Raw genomic sequence first — 21317 nt, forward strand, 5'->3', positions numbered from 1 at the left:
TTTATGTTTTGGTGGTTGGTGCCTCATCCTCATCCTCATTAGTATGATTATACGCCGTCGGAGTAGCTCGTTATCCAGGTGATTCGAGTGAAAAGACAACTTTTATATTATTGTTATATTGTTGTTATGCTAGTTATAGTATTTCATATTATCGCAAGGAATTGTCATTTTTATATTATATGTATTCAAAAACTGTGATTAATTGCTCAACTTTATGTTGACAAACTATGTATTTTCCCGCATGGCGCAGATAGCTATATTGGATGAAGAATCAAGGGATTAAAGAGTAGTTGAACCTTAGGATGCATGATGAATAAAGATGAACGTTGTTTCTATTATTTTTAGTTGTAATTTCTTTTGAAATAATGTTTGTTCTTTACGTGTTTGGATTATATGAAATAAATAATTCAGATATTGACACGTGTATTTACTTAGTGTCTTTTAAGCTATGATACAATTATGTCGCACCCTGGCATATTCCACCGTAGGTTGTGGTGTGACACAAATGCTGCTAAGATGGTGTGATTATCAAACCAACCAAAAGCAACAAAACCAGCATTATCTTCTCCATGTACATTCATAACATAAAACTTTCGAAACACTTAACCCTAGTATTTCCTCGTTTCTGGTCAAACTTCGAGGCAACAATCTCGTTAACAAAACCGCATAGAAACATGAAAAAACAAGCAACATACACGAAACAAACTCGAACAGCATCATCTACCGTTTAAATGCGCCTTCTTCGGAGAACAAAAGATGGATTCAGAATCATTGCTGCTCACCTCATTTCCAACTTTGTCAACCTCATCATCGTCACTATCAATGTTGCTTGGATCGATCGGTTCTGGTGGCCCTACGCCTGTTAGCATACCCATTGAAATAGTAACTAACCAAATCCTTCTTGCTTTTGTGCTTGAATAGCTCGTTAGATCGTCCCAAAAGGTTATACCCGCAGACGGAGGGTTTGACTTTATTATATGCTCAAACAGTTTTTCATCATTACGTTTCCAATTAAGAGCAACACTCTCACCCATATCATCAAACTTCCATTTATAAAAAGCAGACCCCACTTCATGTTTGACCCGGTTTTGTTTTTCGGAGACATGAAACCACACGCATTCTAACGACCCCGGAAACTGGCAACCACACGAATCTTGCCTTCCTTTCCCGATTCTTTCAAGCTCGATTAAACTACTTCTCGGTTCGCTTTTATCTAGAGGCCAAACTGGGGTCCCGAGCCATTTGGTGTCGGGTTCATAAGTCTGTTCGGTCCACTCGGGTACTTCGACTAGTATTTGGTGGTTTGCCGGTTTGGGCCAGTGTTTTATATATGTCACAAGTCACACTTAAATCTTCTAAATTCAATGAAACTGTAGAATTAAAAGGATTTTAAAAAAAGGTAAAAATATTATAGCATAAATTCAGTTAAATTTATAATCTATAGGTACTGTAATAAAGATTACTTATACAAATAATAGTTTTTATATCCCAATGCTTGAAAATTTTTTGTGCTTTTATTTAATAATTATATAAAAAAGGATTTAAAAGATAATTTTTAATATCTTGGTTGGTTTGGCTTACCTGGAGAGTTCTAAACCTGTAAACCAAATCATGAAATCTGGTTTTTCAATACGTAAAACGAATGGTTCACTCCAAACCCAGCCAAACCGACCAACTTAGCTCGGTTTGGACTGTTCGGGTGGTTTTGGCGGATTTTAAGAAGCTGTACATTACACCGGATAGCAATATCCATCACTATACACAGTTTAGTTCAGACAAAAAATTGATTTCTCAATATATGCCATTGACTAAATCGAATCAGTTTCAGAACTTTAATACCAGATCTAGTCCTAGATGAAACTAACCGAATACATAAGGTAATGTTATTCTTCCCAGTTTAGGTTTGGTTCTGGATCTAAAGAAAACTACCTAGAGCATTACGGATAATGTTTTCTACACATCACTATTAGAGCAGTTTCTCAATTTTCAACATTAAGCATATTAGTTGCACTGTTTATTTTCAACACTGACGTTAAAATTTTTTAAGTTTTGATCGGTACTTTTCCTGTAGTAATATTCAACAAGTTTATTATTTATGTTAAGTCACTGAGCACTATAAATTTAAATGTAGACTATACAGTTCAGAAAAAAGGGAGTACCTAATAAAATATGAAACAATAATCTTTCTTTTTTTCCAATTAAAAACTAAAAATATTATAAGAAACCCTTTCATGAAACCCATTTGTTGACATGTAAATGTAATGCATACAAGTCAAACGAAACAGCGTAAAGTTGTAACTCAACCCGTACATAAATAAACAAGTTAAAAGACAATTCAAGTCGAAATGGTCAAGTTTGATTATATTTTCTTTTCTTATCAACTGATTAAAACTAGAAAAGTTTTAAAAAGACCAAAAAAAATGGGTCAAGAGTCACCAAAGTGTATCTGAATTCCTAAAGCCTCTTAAATTATTTAACTAAATAAATTAGACTATCACATTAAATCTATGCAGTGCATGCGAAAAAATATTAGATATCGGTCAAGGACCGATGTCTGAGATATCAGTTATCACGGTGGGATATCGGTAATTTTAATATCATGTAGAATTAATATATATAGCAATTTAACACTGGCAATTCAATATACTATTCTACCATTAACAAATTTAGACTTAAAACACAAACATTAAACAATAAAATTTGAGAATTAAGACATAAAACACTGATGTCCAAAATCGATGATATACCGGTCAATAACAGCGATATTATCGGTGCAGATGTTCTGACCAATATTTCACATGGGGGCCGATAACTGATATCCCATCGATATTGACTGCATAGATTAAAATCATATTTGAGATGTGAATACTTATGTCTACAGAAAATTAAAAATCTGAATTTCTCATGTGAACATACAATGACCAAATAATCTAAACATATAAAGTCCAAACTAAACGCAAGTGCACATTAAGAAACAATATATAAGCATAAAGTAATCAACTTAGTATCTAGCACATCAAGAACATAAAGTTTTAGTAATTCAGATAACAAGATTCATATATAAGCTATTGAAAAAAGATAACTGAAAATACCTGCCACTTATGTTTGGCCTTTGGGTCAACATTAGTCTGCAAAAGCGTTGCCTCTCGAGCCGAAAGAACCTGCTTCCACACATGTTCACCTCCATAAATCTTCCATTTTGACCTTTCATGCAACGAACCAATAGCAAGATCACATGGGTCTTTTGACACGCGTTTAACCCAATCCAACATTGGCAAATAACGTTCTCGTTTCCTCTTTCGACTCAACTCGATTTCTTCTTTAGTACCCGACTCAATAAGCAAACCATCTTTAACACCTAATCCTTCAACCGACCCGACATAACTCTGTGAACCTTTAACATCCAGCTCACTCTCCACAAACTCCTTGTAATCTTTCATCTCAACATCCAAAAAAAATACGATGATTCGCTAACTAAATCTTTATCCTTAAGAGTTTTCAAAAACCACTCATACCCAACTTATTAATAGCAAAAGCAAAAGAAACAACTGAAATAAAACCATAAAGTTTTCAAACAATCTTTATTACTAAACTTGTAATTTCAATATATCTTCATCAGTAATATGATTCATGCAGCTACAGTCACTATGGCCTTTGTACAAACCATAGGAGCTAACCCGATCAAACGGGCTAGCTATGGGTGAAGAGGTAGGTCCCAGCAGGGCTCAGTTGGTCCCGCATGACTCACCTTGAACAGGGATGTCTGCGCAAAGACCATCTACTCCCGCAGGACCCACCATGCTCAGAGAAGCCTACGCGCAGTATGCAAGCTGCATACGCAGGGAAAAGCCTCCCAATGGTAAAGTAACCCGCCTGTTCCCGCAGTTGCGGATACAAGCCATCAGGGAAGGCTACCCGCACAGCATAGCTACACGCATAAGGCTTAACACTTACAAATATTCAGTGTCACCTGAAAGAATGAGCAGAGGCGGGAGGGGGAAAACTCCCGCCAAAATGGGCCAGTCTGTATGATGGAGGATCTTTTGCGTGATACCTGACGAGGTAAAGACAAAAGATCTGACCAAGAATGCGACAGCTCACTGACAGCAGCGTGGCAGACAGCACGCCACAGCACTGTGACCAATAGCCGCCGCCTGCCCACCAACTCCTGCCAGACCACGTGCCTAGCCTGCAGTTGGTAGAAGACGAAGAGTGCACGGCACGCCTGCTCTGTGTCAGCCGCTACCTATCCACCACTCACAGGTAGGGCACGTGCATAGGTTACAGTTGGTAGCGTGTTGGGCCGGCTAAACCCCTTGGAAACCCACCTTCGGCTATAAAAGACAGCAAATGGTATTATCATTTCATCATCTACTATCTCGTATAACTTACTTGATAATTGCTCTAATAGTATTCATATACTTTTATATTTAAAGAGCAATATAGACTGATTCTCACGCCGGAGGGTGGTCACAAGGAGGAACCCCCCCCCTTCTCAGTGACGAGCTTACGGTGTCTGTTTTGCAGGTTCCTTGAAGTACAACTTACTCTGCTGGACCTAACCTTCGTGGGAAACATTACTTAGCCCCCAGATTACCCATAATCTGCCCGGGGTCACTTAGTGTTTCTTCAATGGGTCAACAGGGCCCGTATTCATTGCTTCATCTGCAGAATCCGCTTCATCTTCACTAACCTCACCATCGCTTGTTTCCTCAGGGTTAACCACACCCACATCCTCCGGATTTGTGTATCTTTCGCAGTACAATATTAGTTCTGATTATTTACAAATATATAAAATAAGAATGGCATACCTCTAACTCTTTGTTCATATGTGGCTATCTCACCGCTTAACATAAGATTAGCAGCTTCTTCGTTTAATGGGTCATAAGGATTCGGGTAAATCAAGAGTTGCGGCAGGAAAATTTCGAACACATGAACCAAGTCTACAAAAAATAAAAACGAAAGTAGCTTTAGCATCTTGCTAGTTTGCCATTTTTAATGAAAGTTGTCGTTTGGTAAAAAAATAAAAAGGGTCTACAAAACCAAACTATTATCCTTAAACAATATAGCATCATTAAGAAACAATGTATTTTCTATAATTAACCATCTTACCAAATATTGGACTCCAGCACGTCTAAACAAACTGTTCCGGACCTAAAAAATGTTTATAAAGTTAAATGTCATATTTTAATTTCATTAATAAATTAATGTCTCATGATTGCATGAAAGGGAAAAGAAAGGACTTACCGTTCATCAATGTTTGGGTGGTAAATCTTGTTAACAAAACCAACTGAAGGCGACGAGTACGGGTAATTCTCTGGAAGCTTGGAGCTTCCAGTGACCTCCACTGTAAGGACCTGCAGCATTTGTATTCATCGAAAGTTAAAACCGAAAATAAAAAACTATTTACAAATATTAATACCATGAGTATAGTTATAAAAGCCATAACAGCTGTAATAATAATGTAGATTTTAAGTATAGCATTTGTCACATAGATATGAATATATCCCAAATCGATCCGTTCATAAATCTTTCTATTCTTTACCACATTTGGATCATGATACGAAAAATATAAACAAATTAATTAATAAAAACACAACCGAAAATATCACGCGCTCATTCTGACAATGTGCATTTACTTTGAGAAGTAACGGTGAGGATTTTCGAGGACTCGATTCAATGATTAATCATTGAAACCAATCTCCAAAACTAGATACACATTTAACCGATTTAAAATTAAATCAAGATAATATTGTATAACAATTAAGATTGAAAAAAATCATAATTATGATAAATCTTTCTAGTGATAAAAAAAAAAAACAAGTTCCGTATGATCATAAAAGTAAATATTATCACAAAGTTCAGTAAATTAAATATGTATGATACATTCATTAATTCACAATAATTGCGATTAGAGGGATGTTTGGATGTGCATTTAAACCGATGATTACCATTTTTGAATATAAACATAACCAAGCATCCCACTTTTGAATCAAACAAGAAACAAAAAGTTAATTTGTAGTTTAGAGAATTTACTGTTAGGAGGTCCCTTCATAAGCACATTAAACTTTTTAATTCCATCCTCAATCAGTTCGACTTCGTAGTCTTTCATAAATCTGAAATTAAAATTAATTAAGTAAGAAAAAAAACAATTTAAGAAAATAATGAAGAAGAAACAATTCTAACAATTGTAATTTTGATTTTAAAAAATAGAAGTAGACAACTAACAGTTTCGTGAGGTCTGACTCCCTACGTCTCATTGGAGAAGACATAATTTTCTTACAAATTTATGTGAATTTCTTAGAATTTTTGAAAAATATTCGAGTGAAAAATGTGTATAAAAGCAGGAGATATATGTAGGCCTTCATAAATGGGAAAGCACATAACTTGTCAACTATTTTATTTAATTCTTTTATTTTACTATTTTTTTTTAAAGAAAACAATGGTTTCTGTTTTGAAAAGTGTTAAGTATGGAAATGATTAGAATCTTTTTGTAAAATTATATCTTTAAATAAAGCCTTAAAACATCAGTTGAGACAAAAATAGTTGAAGGTTGGACCGTTGACTCGTATCCTTGTCAACTATATCTTTTCGAGATAAGTTTTACATCAGTTGACTCGTATCCTTTATCCGATCAAAAGGCCTAAAACATCGGTTTAAAACTCAGAAACAAACGTAACAGCGTTAAATGTTTTCTAATGGAGGACCACCGAGAAAAAATAGTTGAAAGGTTGGACCGTTTGTTGATAGTGATTTCTAAAGGTGGGATTATTATCAGCCAATATACAAAAGATCGGATTATTTATATTCAATTTGCCTAAATAAAATAGAAGACTATTTTTTTCTATTTTCGTTGAACTTTTTTATGAAAAATACATTTGGATGTAAAGAAAATAAAATCATAAATTAATCATAAATTGATTAAGATAACAATAAGTTAAAATGTGTTAATAATATATATGTTGGTATAAATAACAAAAATAAGTTGCGTTGAAAATTAATACTTTAACCGTCTTACATGTCATCAAGTTTGAATTTAAAGATGAGGTTAAGACCGTAAAACCCGACAATATAAGGTATGATATTATTCGACATATTCTATATGATATGATATGCAGATTACAAATGTAGATATATACATTCAACAGTTACACCTAGGTCATCTTCGAGAATCCGTTAAAATTTCGGGCCAAGAAGGAGTAAAAAAAAACCTCTTAAATTATGTTTTTAATTACATGATAAATAATTTGGCAATTCTATCAATCAGGTTGAATTTCAAAACCCAAATATGGACCAAAGCATAATAATAATAATAATAATAATAATAATAACGATACCAATAATAATAATAATAATAATAAAGTTATTAAAATAAAGTTATTAAAATGACCCTTATAAAACATAAAAGAAAGTTTATACCTACAACAAAAAGAAAACCACTAATGTGAATTGAACACCTGATCGTCGATTCCATATCCTAGCACTCTTTCCGTTGCACCAAAAAATAATTTAGCAGGCTTTTATCTTAAAAAAAATTATATATATATATATATATATATATATATATATATATATATATATGAGAGATAATTTAAGAACCTTGTTGAGTTTTATGAACTTTAAATTATCATATATATATATAGGGAAAGAACCAAGAGAGAACTAGAAAAATAATAAAGAAATATTTTTAATTTAATTAAAAAGATATTTGTAAATACTTTTTCTTTCATCCTTCTTATGTTGTTATTCTTCACCATATAAAAATATAAAAATAATAATAATAATAATAAAAACTTGTTGTAGTGCATATATGCAATACATCAACTTTTTGTAATGCATATGTACAATAGTGTGTATTTTGATATGTGCTTTCGTTTTGAATAGCAAGTAAATGTAATATGGTCAATCAACAATAACCTAGGTAATATAATAATAAGGTATAATTTAATTATTTTAATCTATTATTATATAAATGATAATGATGATCATATATAAATACATATATTTATTCTTACATTATAGGGATGAACCCTAATTAATAAAACATATTTCTTTATTATGGTGACTAACCATTTAACTAAGTTGAAAGCCCGCGTACATCATCCATATATCTATAATAAGTCACCTGAAATATATTTAAAAATATTTGATCAACAAGAAGTACTAGTGAGTACATTCATTTATAGATGACACTTTTTTACAGTTATGGCATTAAGTTGTTTTTACATCTCCCTACTTACAAATTACCGAAAGGTACTTGTCACTAGATCGTATCTGTGACTTGATCATATTACTTATTGGCTAACACTTGTCCAATAAGTAACGTGTAATAGCCCATTAGACAAGTCTTGTATACAAACCCTAAAATACCTGTAATAAAACCCGGTAATATAAGGTATGATAAAATTCGATATATTCTATATGATATAATATATGGATTCCAAATGTAGATATATACATTCAACGGTAAGACCAGTGTCGTCTCCGAGAATCCCCTAAAAGTTTGGGGCCAGGACTTGCAAAAAACCTCTAAAATCACTTTTTTAATTATGTGATAAATAATTTGGCAATTCTATTAATCGGGTTGAATTTTCTAAGCCCAATACGAACCCACTAATGTGAATCGAACCCAAGATCTTTGGTTCCACATATTAGCACTCTTTCCATTAAACCAAGAAATAATTTAGTAGGCTTTGTTTTAAAACAAATTATAATATGTGTATATATATTTATATATAGGATCAGGATAATGTGAGAAATTTTTGGGAATTGAGAACCATGAAAACCATTTTGGAACACAAAAAACCCAAAAATTACCAAAAAAAAACACAAAAATAAAAAAAGTAAAAAAACCAAAATGTAACATTCGTTACTTTTCAAACCCGAAAACCCGACCCATTTTAATTTTTCAGTGTTGTTTATGAACATATATAGATATTAATGTCACTTAATCTCAAGTTTCGTTCATGTGTTTAATGTGACATCGTATTCATTAAAACAAACCGTTTCTTCATCTCATTATATTCATGTTTAATGTTCATCGTTAATATAATATGCACGGGATTTACGTCTATCATTCGTTTGTTCTCTTGTTTTATTATTTCGTTCATTTAACAAACTACCGAGATTTTAAATCGAGTCGCAACTATTTGGGTAAAATATGAAAATTATCTAAGTTCTATAAATTATTTCTCATTCTAACTGTTTTGGTTAAAAATCGGGCTAAGGATCAATGAACCAAATTCGTATGTGAGGATTGGTGCTAGTATGAATTAATGCGATCAAAGTAACAGTTATAGACGATGAACACAAAGATTTATACGAGGAAAAGCCCTTAGTAACTAGTATCCCGCTGACACAAAAACCTCGGGTAGTGAAAACTATCACTACCAATTATATTGAACTTAAAAAGATTACGAATGGTGGAATAATAGCTGATCATGAATACGAGTGTTTGCTATGAACTCTCAGTGCTAAAAGTGTTGTGTGTTGTGATCAGCTATCACTCAATGTATATATATAATGAAATACAATGGCTAGTAACTACTTATTGCTATAATCTCGGCCATGTTTATTTACTCTTTCAGCTTGACCGTTTTGGAGCATGGACGAAAATGGAAGACCAGGTAAATATCTCATCCGCAAGAATAGGATTTTCCAGTAAGCACGTGTTTTATCTGCAAAAAATAGATTAGAATAAAACTGAAATTGACTGTTGAGGATCCTTAAACCACTGAGGATCCTTAGTCCTAGAAACAGTCGCCATAGGTGATTGATCTTCGAGGATCAAAGATCCTGGTCCCAACAATTGCCCCCAAACATGATAGGTGTGAATGGGGAACAGCTGTCATGTTTATCCCAAGAAAGCCGTGCCGTAACCGTCGATTAGGATTAGACGTGATCATTGGCCACCCCTTGTATCATTATCCCTAGTAAATAGGTCTTCAACCCTTATAACTTCTCCTTTATTATATTCGAAGTTATACTCCGGTGACTATAATTCTCATATATTCCGCTTTCTTCTCTCAAATTTTTCTTTCATTATATTTCGTTTTTCCAATATGCTGAAGAAAAACTTGAAAGCCTTCTATTGCTTGAACCCTAGGGAAGTGGTTTCTGAACTTAGGTCCCAAGATCTTCTCAAAGAGCATATCCGCTTTCTTTCTCGAAGGAACCGTTTTTAGGCCCTATGTCCCTCATGTTAGAAGTGACCATATCTTTAGTGACTGGGTTTGTTTTCCAGCCCTTCCATTCCTTCTTGGCTTCTCGTATCCGTTCCCTGATCTTACGACTACCTTCTTCTCCTTCACCGGTATTAGCTATATTCAGGCTATGCCGATGATGTGGAGGACCTTATACACCATCGAAAGACTGATTGTGGAACAAGACCTTGACTTCACTCTCCTAGCCCTTTCTTACCTGTATAGCCTTGTAACCCATGGTTCTAGCAGATTCCTCTTTAAGAGCAAACCCTTTCAGCCTCTTCTGGTCAATAGGACTGCCAAAAGCGATCAAAGTTGGAAGAATCAATTCTTCTTCGTCTTCAGAGACAGTATTCCAAATGGGAATTCTTTACCAACTCGCTGGATCCTGAGGGGTAGGATAGTGGATCCAGAGGATACGTGACCCCCAATATTATTGATTGGCTGACTATTGGTTTGTTGTTTCTTGTGCAGTGTCCAACTTTTCAGATCCTTCGCCGACCCAGATGGTGTTAAGAAGGCAAAGGCGTTTCTAACTTTGGATCCTTTCGACCGAACCTTCAAGATTGTTGGTGAAGAATTGTGTGATTTAGCCAAGAAAACTGCAAGCTCTTTAGAAACCATGTCCAGTAAGTTAGAATTTATTTCTTAATCATAAACTCTATAAAAATAAGGAAAAACAATAGATTGTAAAGGGCTTATCTTTTTTCGGGCAGGTGCACAGAAGTCATCATCCAAGCCTTGTAAGAATCTGCTAGGTCAGTTCCAGTTAGAGGATGTTGACAGCCTCATTTCATCTCGTTCCTCTGAGAAGAAGCCCATGAAGAGCTCCAGCCTTGCATCGCCAAAGATCATGAAGAGCTTCAATTAAATAAGGACTTTCCCATTTGGGTGCTAACTTCATGTCAGCGGGATTACTTGTATTTTGGAACGCCTTTCGGAGAACTAAATCTCCAACTTCAAATCTTCTAATTCTGATATTCTTGTTGTATGCGCCAGCCATCTTTTGTTGGTAGGCTGCCATCCTGAATCTTACTTGATCTCTAAGATCTTCCACAGTATCTAGATCTTGGATAAGATTCTCGTTGTTTGTCAGAGGATCACGGATGCTTGTTCTAGCTATTGGATACACCATTTCAGTAGGGATCACTGCCTCAGCTCCAAAGACTAATGAGAACGACGTCTGTCCTGTAGCATTCTTTGGAGTCGTCCTATCTGCCCAAAGCACATAGGGTAGTTCTTCAGCCCATTTGCCTTTCTTCGCTTCAAGCTTTTTCTTCAGGTTGTTGATGATGATTTTGTTGCTGCTTGGCCATTTTCTTGTGGATGGACTGGTGTTGAAGTGATCATCTTGATTCCCCAGCTGTCAAAAAGTTAGTAGTTCTTTTCCCAATAAATTGGGAACCATTATCACAAATAATTTCAGAAGGGATTCCAAATCTAGTAATAATGTTACGTTTGATAAAGGATATAACTTCCTTTTCCCTAACTTGAGGAAAAGCCTCAGCTTCGATCCATATAGAGAAATAGTCTGTCATTGCTAACATAAAGACTTTCCCCTAGAGATGTAGGGAGTTTACCCACTAAATCCATTCCCCATTTCATGAATGGCCATGAAGAGACGATGGGATATAAGGGTTCTGCCGGCTGATGTAGAATGTTGCCATGTCTCTGACAAGCATCGCATTTCCTGGAGTACTCCATAGCATCCTTCATAGTTAGTCAGAAGTATCCGATTCTTAGTATCCTGGAGAATAATGCTCTGCCCCCTGTATGGTTGCCACAATCTCCTTCATGGAAATCCTTCCGCACTTCTTGGATCTTGGATCCTTCGATGCATCTTAAATATGGACTTGCAAGGGATTTCTTATATAGCATATTATATACAATAGTATATTGTGATAAGAACGGCATCTGTCCTGTGGCATTCTTTGGAGTCGTCCTATCTGCCCAAAGCACATAGGGTAGTTCTTCAGCCCATTTGCCTTTCTTTGCTTCAAGCTTTTTCTTCAGGTTGTTGATGATGATTTTGTTGCTTGATTCTGCTTGGCCATTTGCTTGTGGATGGACTGGTGTTGAAGTGATCATCTTGATTCCCCAGCTGTCAAAAAGTTAGTAGTTCTTTTCCCAATAAATTGGGAACCATTATCACAAATAATTTCAGAAGGGATTCCAAATCTAGTAATAATGTTAAGTTTGATAAAGGATATAACTTCCTTTTCCCTAACTTGAGGAAAAGCCTCAGCTTCAATCCATATAGAGAAATAGTCTGTCATTGCTAACATGAAGACTTTCCCCCTGGAGCTGTAAGGAGTTTACCTACTATATCCATTTCCCATTTCATGATTGGCCATGAAGAGACGATAGGATATAAGGGTTCTCCCGGCTGATGTAGAATGTTGCCTTGTCTCTAACAAGCATCGCATTTCCTGGAGTACTCCATAGCATCCTTTTTCATATTAGGCCAGAAGTATCCGGTTTTTAATATCCTGGAGAATAATGCTCTCCCCCCTATATGGTTGCCACAATCTCATTCATGGAAATCCTTCAGCACTTCTTGGATCTCGGATCCTTCGATGCGTCTTAAATATGGACCTGCAAGGGATTTCTTATATAGCATATTATGTACAATAGTATATTGTGATACCTTGGCTTTGTAAGCTTTGGGGTTCTCTTCTTTTCTCCTATCTATTTTCATTGCTTGGCATTCCTCAATTGCAGGGGATAAAATATGGATGATAGGGATTTTTATGTTCTCTGGGAGCTTCAAAGCTGAAGCTAGTTTGCTAAGGCATCTGCCCCAACATTTTCTTCTCTTGGTACCTGCGTAATAGAAAAATAATCGAAGGATCCTGCAAGATCCTTTACTGTATCTAAATATTTAACTAATTTCTCACCTTTGAGTGCATATGAGCCATTAAAGTGATTGGCAATTAATAATGTTGATACATGTTTTGTACGTCTTGGTCTTTATTTGTTTATTATTATATTATGGTTTAATGTAAAGGTATTTTGGTAATTGTATCTGCCCATTCACCTTAATTGTAAGGCACATTCGTTACCTTGTAACGAATGTGTCACATTCGTTCTAATGTAAGCTTCTATTCGTTAACCCTGCTTAACGAATGGAACATAACGAATGAAGGGCTATTCGGTATATGCAATGTATAACGAATAAGTTAGTTATTCGTTAACGAATGACTCATTCGTTAAGGTTCTCTTAACGAATAAGGTCATCCTCTATATATACTCTGTAACTTAACGATCAATGATATAGTTCTTATTATTCTCTCTCATGTGTCGTTACTCTGTCCAAATTCACTCTCAACACACACAGTACACACACATAACGTAATCCGACTAATCGTATACATAATAGACGAATAACACGATGTCATCCTAAGATCTAGACCCGAACATGCTCATTCAAGTGGTATCAGAGCCATTTGATCTGTAATTCGTTGTTTAAGTGTATTAATTCGTCCATCATTGAGTCAATTGGAGTATGAATTGACATGAATTGAAATTCGTGTACATTTAGGATAAACAGAGTATCATAAGATATAGTAATTGAACTGGATAACTGTAATTCTGAATATATCTAAGGTAATTGAGTTAGGATATGGATGTCTGAGTTAAGATTGAGATGAATTGGATAAGTGTATGATTGAATTGATAAGTGAATTGAAGTTTGAATCAAATAATAATGGCATTTGGTTATTTGGAAAATTGAGATCTGGATTGTAATGGTTGTGATTACGGACTGACTTAGTGAGGTTCGGAATTGATTTACGTATCCTTTGATATAGGTTTCAAGGATTTTGAACAAGTACGGACTGAGATCTGTAAGTTTTTGAATATGATGACTGATTCGTTAACATGATGACTGATTCGTTAACTGTTGAAGATTGATTCGTTAACAGTCGTTCGTTATTTGTAACAGATCATTCGTTAACTTCATATTAATTTCATCTGATTCGTTAAAATTTACATTCGCTAAATCTCACATTCGCTAATCACATTCATCATTCGTTCAACTCATTCGCCAAACCTTCCACTCGCTTATTCACATATTCAATTGAATCATTAACGAATATCTCACATTCATTACTCGTTGTACCTCACATTCGTTATTATTCTGATTTGTTTGAACAGTAACCATAAGTTTTAAATTTGACAAGTTAGTCCCTGAATTTTCAAAACTTGGTATCTCATGGCTTTTCAGAATGCTTCGTACTATGCATTAGCATCCCAAAATGCTCTAATGCAACAAATGCTGACAATGGACAACGAGATTGGTAATTATAACAAGTGTCCTAAACTTCTAAATCTATCAGATTTTGCGCGGTGGGAACCGAGGTTTCGTGCTCATTTGGGATCAGTACATCCAAGCAGTGTCCGGTTTTTCGATGATGTTTATGCAGCACCTCTTGTAGGAAGTGACAATCTTGGTTGGACTCCAAAGGAATTTAAGCACTATGAAGCATAAGAAATCAAAGATTTTGAAAGTGAGACAAAAGCCTATTCAACTCTCACAATGGCTTTGCCCGAGCAAATCTTTCACCAGTATAGCACTATTAAGATTTGTGCATCTCTATTTACAACCCTGAAGACTAGAAGCTTGGGAAATACGCTCGAGAGTAAGAAGACTCTCGTAAAATTTTAGTTTAGAAATTTTATTTTAATGAAGAATGAAACTGTGGAGGAGATGATTAATCGGTTTAGTCATCTTGTTGTGGAAATGTCAAGTGTGAATCTTGAGCCGACTGAAGTTGACAAAATTGATACTCTGAAGAACGTGATGCCCTCATCATATTCTACTTTCCTTTTTATGTTAAAAGAAATGGTTTCTTTCGTAACACAGAACTCACTGCCGTGCAAATTATTAACAAGATATAGGAAAGAGAATTTGATTTGAAGGGCCAGAACTCATTAAAGGATAATCAAAACCAGAATCCTTCTCTTTATGGTGGGGAAATGTCGGCAAATAACTCATCAAGCTCAGTTCCAATCACAGCATTTTTCACTCAAGCACAAGAGTTTTCTAATGTAAATGGTTCACCTAATGTATGCTTCATGACAACCGGTGCTAATTCTGGATCAAATGCAAATGCTTCAAGCTCGTTGCCTAAAGTAAATCTTCAAGAAGCGGAACAGCAGTTTGCATTTGTGTGTACATTCATGACTCCATATGAACAACAGGTTGGTAGTAAAATTGCAACAAGTGAGTTGACTGATGAAGACAATGACCAGATTGATCCCGTTGACCTTGAGCTGATGGATCTCAAGTGGAACATGGCAATGATTGACAGAAAGGTTAAAAGGTTTATGCAAAGAACGGGAAAAGACCTTCCTACTCTTAATAAGCGAGTTAGGTTTGATAAACTGAAGGTCAAATGTTACAATTGTGGGGACTTTGGCCACTTTTCCAAAGAGTGTGATAAACCAAGAAAGGAGTATTTGGGTCCACGCAATGCTGAGAGAACTCCGGGAAAGAATTCATCGGGAAGTGATCAAAGTAAGAAGAGTTCATCAGAGGGTGACAAGAATAAGTCGTCCAACACTCAAGCTCTCGTCGCAAATGAAGGTCTAGACTGGTCTCAACGTTTATTGGGAAATCAATCCAACCTTGCTGTTGTTGAACCAGTTGAGAAGTTTGAAGATGCAAGCAGTGATAATGTATCTGAAGAAAGCAACACCTCAGATTTTAAAAATGATTCTGATTAGAGTTCATCTGTGCAAACCGAATCTTTTGCCTACATGGCAAAAATTGAAGAGGTATGTCCTAAAGTTTCAATTAATGTATCTCAATCTTCAGCTATTGTGACTGAGTGTACTAAATGTGCTGAATTAAAAATCAAACTTGAATCAGCTTTACATCAGAACACTACTCTCACAAAAGATCATTTCATGATCAATGAATGCTATCGACAGAAATCCAAATTACTGGAACAATCTACATTAAAAATTAAAAATATGTCTGAAAGCAATCATGATCTCAAAGCTGAAGTTCAATGTAAGATATTAGTTATTGAACAACATTTCAAGGAGATTCTTCAACTCCGAACCTACATTTCAAACCTAGAAAATGAAATTTTAGAACTGAAAAACAAACTTGGAAAATTTCGAGATTTCTTGTTTCTTTTGACTGAGATTATTGAAGTTAATAATTCTCACAAGAAAAATGGGAAAGTGGGTTTACGGTACGTCGAGATTCCTCCTCCATTTAAAGGAGATTACTGTAGCATTCCCGATATGAAACAATGTCCAGAATTGCCTACAGTTGAATCTGATAATGTTGAACAACCTAAAACAACTCAAGAACCGATTCACATTACAAGTAAATTAGTGTTACCAAAAATGATTTGGACGGTTCTAATGAGGAGTTGACTGAACCAGATGAGATTGTCAAAAACGATAACATACCTACTGACAATCACATCTTGTGTGAACCCGAGGACTTCGAACAAGCAGTGTACGGTTCAAAGCCTTCGGGTTATTCATCAAAAACTCCTAAGGTTTCCCCTAAAGTACCTAAATCAGATAAACCCTCTGTGTCTGATGAGGAGTTAACAAGGTTCATCAATCCTCAACCTAAATCTTCAAGTGGGAAGATTTTTAAGTTAAAAGGATTGTCAAAAGTGTTTTCAAATAAGAAAGTTCCTTTGAATCTTCTAAATCCTGAAATGATTGAAAGTGTCTTTCAAGACGACACGTCAAAAGTTACAGAGCTTGACCAAAGATTTATCAAATCAAAATTTGAGAATGTTCAAGAAAATACAAATGGTAACAAGTTTAAACATATAAAATTTGTAAAATCATCCGGTAGGGAGGATTCTTCGAATTCTACCAATCTGGAATTTTATCAAAATAAAAAGGGATTCAAACCTGAAGTTTCAAAGAAAGTAACTTTTGAAGAGCCTAAGATTGATATTTCTCAACCTGTTCATGAAAACAAACCAAGCGTTTCACCACAAAAATCGTTTGACACACATTTATGATAATATTGATTCATAAAAATATTGATTATCTATGTAGCTGTAGCTAAGAGAAAAGAAAAATAACTATGTCTCTGTACCGACTGAACCAATGACCATTCATGATTCCATAATTGAATCAATTCGATATCGGTTCGAAATTAGAGGAATGTTATGGTAAAACTTCGTTTAAAACGATGTGGTAGAAAGCAACGTGCGACTTGAAGGACACGATCCGTTGTGGATTCTTATTCTTACATCCACCATTTTATATAGGAATGAAGGTTCTCTTGGCTCAACGTCGTTTTTCTATTCTACTAGAACCCTTCTTTTTTTATGGGGTTGTAATTTGTAATGTAAATAGTTTGCGATGGAGCTCGAGTAGAAAGTATTGATTAATTTCTCAGGGGCAACGATCTAGGGTTAATGTCAATCAATAAATTGGAACAACTTCGTAAGTATATCTTCAATATAGAAATCGAAAGGATCCGATTTCGAGCAAAGTTTAAACAAATTTGAAATTCCAAAACTTTTTGTTGGAACGTCTAAAACTTTTGATTCACGGTGTATCGTGCACGAATAAACCATCGGTATGATTCTTTGATAGAAAGAAATCACAAAAAGGGGTATGTTGCTGCTATTTTGAAAGGGTTAAGAAGCACCGAAGTAATGTCTAAATCCAATTATTTAAAACCAAGATAAAGGATCCCAGAACAAGGAAACGCCACTTCAATTGTCTCACGGATCCAAATACAGAATCCAAATCTATTTTAAACGAGACGAAAAAGGGAGGGTTAAAGACCAATCAAAAAATAAAAATATTAATATCTTTAAGATATTTTAGAATTCTTGAACTTGAGTTATGAGTACAAATGATTTTTTTTCAGAAAGAAAGCTAAATTATGGACTAATTTTTTTATGGAGTCCTTTCCTATTTATTCTAATTTTATCCAAAAACAAAACTTCTAATAATTTTTTCTCGATCCGTACGAGGAGAAAGCTTCTTATACGGTTCGGGGGGGGGGGGTCTTTTTCATCTACATCTATCCCGATGAGCAGTCTATCGAATCGTTGCAATTGATGTTCGATCCCGAAGATAAGGAAGAGATCTTCGGAAAGTGGGTTTTTATGATCCTATCAAGAATCAAACTTATTTAAACGTTCCCGCTATTCTCTATTTCCTTGAAAAAGGTGCTCAGCCTAAAGGAACTGTTCAGGATATTTTAAAAAAGTTAGACGTTTTTAAGGAACTTTGCTCTAATCAATGAAATTCAATTAAATTAAGGAAATAAAAACTAAGGATAAGATAGTGATTTCTATATCATTTTGGATATCTTTTCTATACTTTGTTTTTTTATTTCCTTATTTTTTTTTTCTTGCTCTACTTATTTTCTTGCTATCTTCGTATCTATTTATCATTACTTTTATAAAATCTTTTTCTAAGTAAACCTTATTCGGTGGATCCTTACAAATATAGAAAATTCTGACATTACCTGCAATTTTCATTCGAACTCTAATACCAAGTAAGAAACAAGGAATCAAAGTTCGTTATTCGACTTATTATATATGGATTCAATACACTATTGATTGCATAAATCCTTTTTCTACTTTATCTTTATTTATTCTCCATCTAAACTTAAAATTTTAGTATATATGCATATTCAGTGCCAATCCAACACAAGTCTTTTTTTCCTTTTTTTCAATTTTAGTTCTTGTATTTTTTCCATCGTGTTCTTTTATTAACCTTATATTGACAATATTGTATCGAACAAATATAATTCATCGTGATAGGCAGCTCTATTTATTTCTGTCCCATAGGGTTTAGGTTTGATTTTTTACCTGTTGATTCAAATGATGGGTTCGTTGGATTAGCTTTGCTACTTGGATTTATGGTTGAAAAAGTGGATAACCTAGAAATAGGGGATAGTCCAGCATTTTTTATATTTCTTTCTTTTGATTTATTTCTTTTTTCGGGATATTTTTTCGTAGATTACGTAGATTAATGGTTTGATTTAATCATTTTTTATTCTGTTTATTTTGATTGTATCTACATATCCTTTTTCTATGTGGGTTGCTAACTCAACGGTAGAGTACTCGGCTTTGGAAGACCACGACTGATCCTCAAAGGGAATGAATGGAAAATATAGCATGTCGTTTCAATTAAGAGTTCTGAGAATATTTTATTCTTTCCGGCTCAAGACGAAGCCTTCATTTAAATTATTCAAAGGGGCAAATATAAGTCAATTTTAAGTTGGGTTGAATTAATAAACGGATAGGCCCAATGGCTTCAATTAATTTCATTTTGATTATAGGGAAAGAAAAAGCAACGAGCTTCCGTTCTTAATTTGAATGATTACCCGATCTAATTAGACGTTAAAAAATATTAGTGCCCAATACGGGAAGGCTTTCTCCCAGGAATGTATTCTTGATTTATTAATGAATCCTAAATATTACCATCCTCCATTCCATAATGGAGAAGTATGTGTATAAGAAACAGTATATTGATAAAAAAATTTCCAAAATCAAAAGAGCGATTGGGTTGAAAAAAGTAAAGGATTTCTAATCATCTTGTTATCCTATAACGAAAACAAAGGAAAAAGATAGGATAGAGAATCTGTTGAGAATTTTATCTGTATCCAAGGTATCTATTCGGTTTGTACTACAATAACTTGTTTTGACTGTACCGCACTATGTATCATTTATAACCCCCAAAATCCTCTACCCTTAATTTAATTTAAATCAAATTTCAAATGGATAAATTCCAAAGCTATTTAGGGCTACATAGATCTCACTACTTCTTATATCTCCTTATCTTTCCGGAGTATATTTATGTACTTGCTCATGATCATGGTTTAAATGGATCGATTTTGTTGGAAAATGCAGGTTATGACAATAAATCCAGTTTACTAATTGTGAAACGTTTAATCATTCGAATGTATCAACAAAATCATTTTATTCTTTATGTTAATGATTCTAAACAGACTCCAATTTTGGGGCACAACAAGAGTTTTTATTCGCAAGTAATGTCAGATGTTTCTTCAACCATTATGGAAATTCCATTGTCTCTGTGATTAATATCTTCCCTAGAAAGGAAAGGGGTAGTGAAATCCGATAATTTACGATTAATTCATTAAATATTTTCTTTTTCAGAGGACAACTTTTCACATTTAAATTATGTATTAGATATACTAATACCTTACCCAGCTCATCTGGAATTCTTGGTTCAGGCTCTTCGCTATTGGATAAAAGATGCTTCCTTTTTGCATTTATTAAGATTCTTTCTTCAAGAGTGTCATAATTGGGATAGTATTATTACTTCAAATTCAAAGAAATCCAGCTCTTCTTTTTCAAAAAGAAATCACAGACTATTCTTCTTCCTATATACTTCTTATGTATGTGAATATGAATTTGGCTTCCTCTTTCTCCGTAACCAATCTTCTCACTTACGATCAATATCTTCTGGAGCCCTTATTGAACGAATATATTTCTACGGAAAAATAGAACATTTTGCAGAAGTCTTTGCCAGGGCTTTTCAAGTGAATTTATGGTTGTTCAAAGATTTTTTCATGCATTATGTTAGGTATCAAGGAAAAGCAATTATTGCTTCAAAAGGGACGTTTCTTTTGATGACTAAATGAAAATATTACTTTGTCAATTTCTGGAAAACTTATTTTTACCTGTGGTCTCACCCAGGAAGGATTTATATAAAAATAAACCAATTATCCAACCATTCCCTTGACTTTCTGGGTTATCGTTCAAGTGTGCGACTAAAGCCTTCAATGGTACGCGGTCAAATGCTAGAAAATACATTTTTAATCGATAATGCTATTAAGAAGTTTGATAGTATTGTTCCAATTATGCCTCTGGTTGGATCAATGGCTAAATCAAAATTTTGTAACGTATTGGGGCATCCTATTGGTAAGGCGATTTGGGCCGATTTCTCAGATTCTGGTATTATTGAGTGCTTTGGCCGTATATATAGAAATCTTTCTCATTATCATAGTGGATCTTAAAAAAAAAGAGTTTGTATCGAGTAAAATATATACTTAGACTTTCTTGTGCTAGAACTTTAGCTCGTAAGCATAAAAGTACTGTACGTGCTTTTTTGAAAAGATTCGGTCGCAATTATTGGAAGAAT

The 21317-nt window shown here is 34.5% G+C and overlaps 2 pseudogenes; both read right to left on the bottom strand.

Moving 5' to 3' along the window:
- Positions 1-613: 613 nt before the first annotated feature.
- LOC143587928 (AT-rich interactive domain-containing protein 1-like) lies at positions 614-10826 on the bottom strand (annotated as a pseudogene).
- LOC143587931 (ubiquitin-conjugating enzyme E2-23 kDa-like) lies at positions 4619-6272 on the bottom strand (annotated as a pseudogene).
- Positions 10827-21317: the final 10491 nt, after the last annotated feature.

This window comes from Bidens hawaiensis, unplaced genomic scaffold (assembly GCF_021521415.1).
Source record: "Bidens hawaiensis isolate Kalapana, Puna unplaced genomic scaffold, B.hawaiensis_p1.1 tig00035926_1, whole genome shotgun sequence".
Lineage (NCBI taxonomy): Eukaryota > Viridiplantae > Streptophyta > Magnoliopsida > Asterales > Asteraceae > Bidens > Bidens hawaiensis.